Source organism: Pinus tabuliformis, chromosome J (genome assembly GCF_031772625.1).
Source record: "Pinus tabuliformis cultivar Carrire ecotype Pingquan chromosome J, CPIR1, whole genome shotgun sequence".
Taxonomy (NCBI): domain Eukaryota; kingdom Viridiplantae; phylum Streptophyta; class Pinopsida; order Pinales; family Pinaceae; genus Pinus; species Pinus tabuliformis.
Window position 1 is genome coordinate 1,067,488,713 of NC_142295.1, and position 9,688 is coordinate 1,067,498,400.

Here is a 9,688-nt window from a genome sequence, read left to right on the forward strand (position 1 = left end):
GCTACTCATCATCAGCTAAATCCACCAAAGCGGGATCCTTCACAGTGGAACCCAACAACTTCGTGTGGGGCATGCAAGGGATATGCTGCTCAATTCGGCTAAGCCGAACGCTCAGCTGCTGTAATTGAAATTGAATTTTTTGAAATCCTTTAGTGTAATCCAAATGACCTCGGGGGGCCACATGCATGTCAGGAAGAAAATGCTCTAGAGATTTCACTAGAATTCTCTTCATCATCCAGAACAAATGGATTGTCTGCTTCTATTGAGATGATCTATCATGAGTGTGGCCTGGGTCCAAGATCACTGCTTTCCACTCATCCATATCCAATTTGAAATCCTCCTCGGTCTATTGGATCTCAGTCTCCCAATTTGCAATCAATTGCTTGACCGGGTTGGAGCTGCTAGCATGGTATGCTTGAGGTGCTTCCTGAATTATGAGAGAGGCCAACTTGCGCCCACAACCCGCCCGAGCAGCACCACCAGAAGAGCTGGGTTGAATTTTCAGTGATGAAGAGGCCTTCCTCTGTTTTCCCTGGCCTCAGCCCCCACGACCATTCTTTCTTGTACTAGTTTCCCAGGCCATGCTTTTCTTGTTGCCTGACAAATGCTTCTCTTTTCGAAACTATGGGTACCGACTGGAACAGAGTCGCATCTTGGGTGCTCGGCACTGCTAAGGGTCACACCCACTCTGTAGACCTGTTAAATCAAATTCAAACGAAACCAACCAAGTAAGGAACCTACTCCAAATTTTGCTATCGACTAACTGCCAACACAGGATAAGGGTGCCACTATTTTCATTCATCTTCCTTTTCCCATTGCAGGGCCTGAATGGACTGGCCATGCCATTCATGTTCGGGATCTCAGAATTATACCAGCACGTCCCATAGCTTATCAGCTTCACCAACCGAACAATGTACAAGGAATTAAAAAGAAATTCGAGCTAGTAGCTACACGGAGCCCACAACCCACCAAACCCCGTCTGACAAGACTTCATACAGAGAACCCGGGCCACAGAAATCAAACCCCCATGCTCAGAAGCCAGCTTATGGTGACAGACATGAAGCCACAAACAACTCCGAAATCAGAATTGACCCTTAGCTAAACAGGGATTCCCAACCCAAGAGACTCGATTCCACAAGACTAGACTGACCCGGAAACAGACCACCAGGGTTCTTCTACCTTCACCCCTCTGCCAACAGAGGACATAGTTGTAGTTACATGCATCCACGACTTGAATTCGAGCTCGCTCAAATCCTAAATACCCTAGAACCAAACAAAATTCTTCACAGAACCAAACCCGTTCTGACTCTTTCTGGCTCGAGCATGGGGAACCTCTCTATCCAAAACCGTTTACCACCCAGACCATGCAAGCACCGATCTGAGACAACCAAATTCTATACTCAACAGACACCGAGATGAACATGACGATGGACTCAACCCCAACCAGAAACCCAGTGAGGCCATGCCTCAAACAATTCCAATTCCCATCCCCCCAAAACACAGACCCATGCATCTCATCGGTCAAAGGTCGAATAGACTGCTCCATACAAACAAAAGGTGCTAAATTAAGGCCAGAAACATACTAGTAAACGTTGCTAGAACTTGGAGAAGATGGCGACCACTAATTGCCCAGAATCACCCTCTCAAACCAAATCCACAGGAACATAAGTTCACAAACTACCTTGCTCAACAAGCCAAAGATAATTCTCATTGTTCCAACTGTCCTTATACCTCTGCCACCTTCGAACTGGGGCATTAAAAACCACATGTGCACCACCACCTCTCCAAGTGCTACATGCACACAGAGAGTGGCTGAAGCAATCTGCAGGAGTCACATTAATCGTTGGGCCAGGACAAGCCCAATGGGGCCAGCTCGCACCTCGATCGAGGAAGGTGATTCCTGCTCACCTCTTGTTGTTGAATATGTTTTTTTATCTTTCTCAAGAATACCTTAGAGGGGAACCAGATCATCCTCCATAGAGTTTGGTGGCCATACCATTTCTAAAGATTTCCTTGGATGTGCACAACTCCAATTTTCCAAGAAGTCGACAACTTTATTTCCTTCTCGTCTGACATGAGAGGTTAGGAGATAGTTGAATGAGGGAAGGATCTCTCCAACCTCCTGCACTAGATGATCTATGTGCGAACTGTGACTCAATGTTTCCCAGTGAAATCCCTGAATTAGCTTCTTGATTATGTCCACCACCAACCGTGAATCACCTTCAATCACTAGCCTTTTAAACCCTATTCTTTGAGCAATGAGCAGGCCCTGTTTAATTGAAGTGAACTCTGCCTCGTTGTTACTAGCATAACCAAAGTTTGCAGCGAAGACAAGTCTAGTTTTATTTTTATAATCCATTGGATTATGGATTCTTTGATGCTCTGGGGGTCTCTATCCAAGTGTCCGAACAAGTTCCCAAGTTGGTTCCATTTTTGGATTGTAAAAGGACAAGTGTTTAACAAATGTTACAGGTGTTCATTGTGCTGACTGCATAGAACGCAATAGGAAGGGACCTGAAAACCTTGCTTCTGAAGCTGGTCCCAAGTCAGGATTCTCCCATGGCATACCAACCATAGAAATTGAAAAAAATTTGGACAAAATTTACTCATCCAGTTCTTCTCCATAAAGGACACTAGTGGTTTTGGGGTTCTTCCACTCTAAGCTTGTATGCTTCCTTAATGCTAAATGTGCCCCTAGTCGAATATCCCCATCGTAGAATATCTTCACCCTCTTGGTAAGTTATTTTCCTTGATTAGAGCTCCTGATCCATGATTTTCCATTGTTCTGAGGGAGGGGGATTTGGCCAATCCCCAACCTCTTTCCATTTTCACCATCCAGAGCTTTGTGGAGAGGTTTTCCAAAAGTGGTCCACCGTATAGAAATTCCTACTAGTTGTATAAAGGAAAATGTCTCCAAGATCTGGTCGACTGAACAATTTTTCTCTTTGTTGCCAAGAGTCCTGCTAGAATAGAGTTGTGCGGCCATTTCATATTTCCCAGAAAAAATGTTGATTTATTAGATCCCTTTTCTTTGCTTCCAAGTTCCAGATTGTAGATCCTTGAGGGGGATCCCTATATCTAAGGATATCTTCAGGTTGGATCAACATACCATATTTTCGGGTCCATATTTTCTTCCATAAATCAGGTCCTCCTTTTAACCATCTCCACCATAACTTAGCTCCCATAACTTGGTTTAAGGTGTAAGGGTCTCTGAGACTTAATCCTCCAGCCATCTTAGGAAGGGTAAGAGTGTTCCAAGATACTAGGGCCCATTTCTTTAATTTTTGAGTCCCTTGCCATAGAAATTTCTTAAAAATATCTACCATGGCTAAACAAGAGGTTTTTTGGGCAACTATTTCTGATAGCTGGTAAATCAAGATGGATTGAAGGACAACTTTGAGAAGAACATTTCTATCGGCCAAATTGAGAGCCCGGAACGCCCATCCACTAAGTTTTGATTGAATTTTAACAAGGAGGTCTTGCCAGCAGGAGGTCTTTAAAGAGTTATAAGATAAAGGCATTCCTAGATACTTCATAAGTAATGTACCTATACCAAACCCCAATAGGCGGGCTAGGAAAGTTTGGATCATTCTAGGGGTATCAAAAATTAATATATTTGATTTCTCATTGTTAATCAAAGTACCCGAGGCTGTCATAAACTCCTGAAGAATTTCTTTGATTTTCCTGGCTTCCCTCAAGGATACTTGGAAAAATAGCATGATGTCATCCATAAATTGTTGACGAGTGATGGGTAAATCAGTGCCCCAAGATCGAAGACCCTTAAGTTGGGAGGAACAAACCGTCGATTTCAAGAATCTTCCCAATCCCTCAGCAACTAGGATAAAGAGGAACGAAGAATATGGGTTATCTTGTCTAAGGCCTCGAGTAGGGTTAAAGGTTTGGGATGGGGATCCATTAAGCATGATAGAACACACTGGGGTTGACACTAGAGAGAAGACCCAATTCACCCATCACTGATCGAAACCAAATGACTTCAAAACACTTGTTAGGAAGGACCAACTAAGGCGGTCATAGGCTTTGGATAGGTCCAACTTAATCATCATACTAGGATATTTGAGTTTCTTTAGAGAATGAACAATTTCTTGAGAGGTAATGATGCCATCCAGGATTTGACAGCCTTCCACAAAACCCAATTTCTCCAGTGAGATCAAGGCTAGAAGAAGGGGCTTCAAGCATTTGAAAATGACCATAGAAATAATTTTATAGATAACATTACATAAATAAATGGTCTAAAACCCTGGGGGTCCTCTGATTTTGCAGTTTTAGGGATTAAAGCAATAAAATTGGAATTAAGACTCAGACATACCTTCTTATTCCTCCTTGATTCCTCCAACACTTCAAGTATATTCTTTCCAATAAAGTTTCATGTTGCTTGATAGAATTCTACCATGAACCCATCTGGTCCAGGAGCTTTATTCTTGGTCATTCCTTTGACAACCTCCTCTATTTCCTCCAGAGTCACCACCCACATCAGGGTCGTGTTCTGATCCTAGGAGATTAGCCGAGGGATGTTTCGTATGACTCATGCAATGGCATTCGATCTATCCTGGTTTGGTCCCAAGAGAAGGTTTTGGAAATGATTGACCACTAGATCTTCCATCTCTTCATGTTGAACCAGTTGATTCCCTACCCCATCCTTGAGGGAGAAGATGAAGTTATGTTGTCTATGATGGATCATTGCCTTATGGAAAAACCTTTTATTGTGTTCTCCCTTGCAAACTCATCAGATTAGATATTTTTGTTTCCATAAGATTTGTTCTTGTTTCCTTCTTTCTTCTAGTTGATTCAACATACGACCTTTAGTCTCAACCAAACTTTCTGATCTGCCTTCTAGAATGATTCTTTGTTGAACTTCTTGCATGCAATATTGGAGCTTTTTTTGCTCTTTCTAGATGTTCCCAAACTCTTCCTGGTTCCATTTCTTAATTTGGAGCTTGAGGTCTTTTAGCTTGAGTTGAAATGTATGCATATGATTGCGACCCTACACAGTGCTTCCATTCCACCAGCCTTCTACTTTCTGCATAAATAATGGATCATGTTACCAAAAAGTTTCAAAGCGGAAAGGTCAGTTTTTTGGTCCTAATTTTAGGTCCAACTCCATCTTGAACAACCAATGATCCATCCCCATGCTTGGTAGGATAGAGGCTTCTAAAAAGATGTCTTTGCTTATTACCTGTTCAAACACCAGGAATCAGTCCAATCTTGATTCTACATGGTGAGCGCCACCCCTTCTATTGTTGCAACTGAAAACTTCATTGATTGTAGGGATATCCACTAGATGCAGTCCCTCTATTATGTCTCAAAATGCGTCCATATTGGCATCCATCCTCCGAAGCCCTCCCTTTTTTTCCTCGAGCAACACAATAACATTAAAATTGCCGCCCAAAATCCATAATTCCTCATATAACTTTTTTAGTTTTCCTAGATTTTGGAGGTAAACCCCTCTTTCTCTTGGAATGTGAGGCCCATAAACCCCAGTCAACAGAGCCCAGTCTCTGGATCCAATGTGTCGAAAATTTCCTGATAGAATCCTAGGCAAGCTGACCCACTCATCAAATATCACCTCCATCGGGTTCCATAGGATAGCAAGCCTATACACACTCCCATTGGAATCCTGAGCCACCACTTTGTATTGAAGTTTCAAACTTTTTACAATCTCTTTCAGTCTACTTTCAGAGATTTTTGTTTCTTGAATAATCATTATACTCGGATGATCTTTGTGGATCCTATATTTCAAATACCTTTGCTTGCCTCGATTGTTGAGGCCTCGAACATTCCAGGATGTAATGATCATTGAGAAGGTTTGTTAATATGGTGGAAAACTATTGATAGCGGTACCACCCTTCCCGAGTTAACTAACATATCCCCCACCATCTGTATGGATTCTTATAAATTATTGCGACCTCATTTCTTTCCTCCTTTCCCTACTGTAATTAGTTTCATCCCCTGTCCTTGCTGGGATCCCAGATGATTCAGTGGATTTTGTGTTAGGGGTCCCTGTTGGCTTTGAATCGCTAAAATGTTTCACGATATAGTTGTTTCTGCTCTTCGGGAATGAATCTCTCATCTAGGTGCTTCCATTTATTCAATAGTCTTCTCATCACTTGTTCCTCTATGCTAAGTTCTTCTTTTGAGCCATCTATTTCCATATTTTCATAGTCTGCTTGCATTGCTTGGATTTCTTTCTCTTGGGGTTCCTCTTCCACTTTTCTTTTAGGTTTTTGTCAGCCCTTTGGTTGTTTCTGAGAGTTATCCAAATGGCTCAGGCTCCTAGATTCATTAATTCTCTCCTCTTCCTCTGTCAGGACTTCAAAGTGGTTGCTTTGATTCGATCCTTTCTTTAGATGCTGATGCATCGTTGTTACTGGGGTTTTCGCGCTCCGTTTCTTCTTTTGGACCTCTTGAAATTCGTCGTTGTCCTCCTTCCCTTTCACATTATCTTTGGCTTCTAGGGAGTCTACCACATCACTTTGATTTAGAGGGAATGACTTATACATGTGTCCATATTCATGACATCGTTTGCAACGAAGGGGAATATGTTCATAGTCCAGGGCTTGCTGCCATACCTCATCATGATACTCCAGCTCTATGAATTTCGGCAGGGGTTCTGTAATGTTCATGTATATGAATATTCGTGTGTAGGAGGTATACCTTCCTATCCTGGTTGAATCCACCACTTTCACAAAGCTCCCAATAGAATTTCCTATACCTTCCAATATCTATAGATCCAAAAAATCTACCAGGAGTCCAAACAATCTAACCCAGACCTGGGCAACCATCTGTTTCTCTTTGTATGGATTATATCATTCCTCCCAATGTCACATGAAGAGTCCGACATTGTAGTAGAAATATGGGCCATTCTCAAAGATCCGCTCTTGTCTTCTAGACTGGTGAAGATCACTGTAAAGAACGATCGAGCACCCAACTTCAGATCTATGTGTCCTTTAGGCTGCCATTTTAATTGTATCTATTTCACCAGATCCCGCTCAGAAGGTCATATCCCAATGAACTTGTAGATCAAGGCATGATCTTTCATAAACTTCTGGTATGTTTCCAGTTTGTTGTTCGGGATTACAAATTTGGGTTTCTTAACAGCTCTGGGCATACATTGTCCCCTGAATCGGTTCTGCCATTGAGCCCCCAACATTGGGGTTCCGTTGGCTCCACCGCTTGTGCCACTGTGTGCTGTAGTTTCTCCTTGTGCACAAGATTCTCCTGCTGTAATTTTTTTGTAGGAGGGGATACCGCCCCCCCCCATGCCCCCCCCACCCCCATGTCAATTCCCATCCCTGCTGTCAGAGCCTGTAAGGACCACATCCATTCTGCCATGCTCAGAGAATGAAAAGAAGATTTTCAGGGTTTTTTGGAGGAAACCCTAGCAAAAAATTGTTTATATAATTAAATGTTTTATTTATCCTTGAAAATGAATGTTTATAAACATATTAATATAATATAATTATTTAAAAAAAATAAAACGACATTTTTATATAATTAAGTGTTATTTTTTTTTTTTTTGTCCTTGAAATGGAGGTTGATAAACACATTGTCTATATTATGGGTAAATGAACACTCATGCCAAGTAAAGTATATCATGAAAAATGAAAAATTCTTAATTGCAGTAGTTAATCTAAAATTTATAAACATTAAAATATACTTAAACAATAACAATACCAGAAATTTTAAAAATAAACAATATTTTTTGTTATAAATTCAAATTATTTTTTAGCTTTCTAGGGCCAAAGCCACATTTCTTATCTTCTCTCATAGTAATAGTTGTGACAGCCAAAATTATATTTTTTGTTTATTATAAATTAAATAAATTAAATTTGGGTCAAGTAAAAGAGATAATTGATTCCAGGGCTAACATGGACATGTTGCCTTAGACAGATGGAAAGTAAGGGGAAAAAGGCCAAATGGCATGGGGATCATTGGCCTACAAGACTGAACAATGATGACTAATCCAACCACCACAAAAATCAAAGGAAGAAGGACAACTGGAGTTATGTTGATTAGTCAATGGAAATAAGGCCAAACTGGAAAACAACCACCGAGAAATAGATTGGGGAGGGAAGACTGGTCTAGATAAAAAAATTTGGAACGAAATGTTCATTGGTAGGGAAGATAGTCGAACACGGTTGTGAAGGTTACGCCGTCAAAAAAATTGTATGAGTGCACACACAGAGTATTTTCTGGTAGCCATCTTGCAACATTGTATAGCTTGGACTTTCGTCTAAAAATGGTCCCCTTATGCCTTGAAGTCTAGATCAGGGGTGGAAGTTGCATGAGAGGTTTATTGATAGTCTGCCTAAGGTTGGGTGGAGATATTTTGTCTTTGACTTAGTTTCCCTTTCTCATTTGAGATAAGTCCCTAGAACAATAATTTATATTGTGACCTTCTTGCCTATTCTGGTTTAACTGAGATGGTTGGTCATATTATTAATTGTGGTTGCATATGTATGATGTGTTGTGGTTGTAGGGTTGTGTATACTGTGTATGAATGCATATTGGTGTGTTTGGAATCCTAGAGTAAGCATCATGGGCAAGCTATCTTATCTACAAACTCTCTTAGATATTGAACCCAATTTGCATTATATGGAACCTTGCCTTTTAATGGAACTTGAACCACAGGTAATAACCCTCAGATCATGATATGATTCTATTTTTCATGATGTTAGTAGGGTAACCTTTGCTTGTTTTTCTTGCCTCCCATTCTACTCCATGGATTTCTCCACTCTCATTCACTTAGCTTCCTTTAGTTGACCCCAACCACCCTTCCGGACATCCGCATAGGCACGTCTTCCATTTCCGAGAATACATACCTCACTGCTAATTATTCATAATTTGATCTACCCTTTAAAATATTTCTAGATGTATAGTCCATAGCCAATTCACTAGAATTTCATCCCATCGTTCTCCTCCGCAAGTCTCGAACCCGAGACCATCTGAGGCAAAATTAGATCTAGAGGTATGATTTGAATCACAGTGGAAATTGGCCACAACAAATATGGACTTTCCACATAAATCTCATGTATCACTTGGGTGTTAGAAATATGGACAGAGAATTCCCTCGAAATTTGACACATTGGTTTTTTGGTGCTATTAATAACTTCCAAAACTGAAATTTCTCAATTATATAACATTAAATTGGCACATGACAATAATAATAATATTCTTTCAGATCTTGTAAATATGCATGTTGTTTGGGTTCAATGGAATGTGAAAGTTGCATCTTGGTTGTGCCAATCATAATATTTGGACTCAGGTTTTGTAGAGATGCATGTTGTTTGTGATCACTGGAATGTGCAAGTTGCATCTTACTTGTGCAAAAGCTTAAGGTGAAATTTCAAACTGAGTCGAGTTTGGTAGGAAATTCGGTTGTTTGGATACATGAAAATCCAATAGACTTGTAAGGAAATTCCAAACAAATAAGTTTATCTTGCCGAAGCTTCTATTTGACACATATTGATTGAATTAAGCTTGATGATCTAGAGTGTTTTTCAACTACTGATTCATCAGGGTTAGATTGCACGGTTTCCTCCAAGGAAACGTAGACCCTATTGTCTAACCATCGATAATTTTCCAAATATTTCTCACTTATAGATTAAAGCCTTGATCAAGGGGGTTTCATATTGATGAATCCATTTTGATTCTTCACAAACACGTGTTT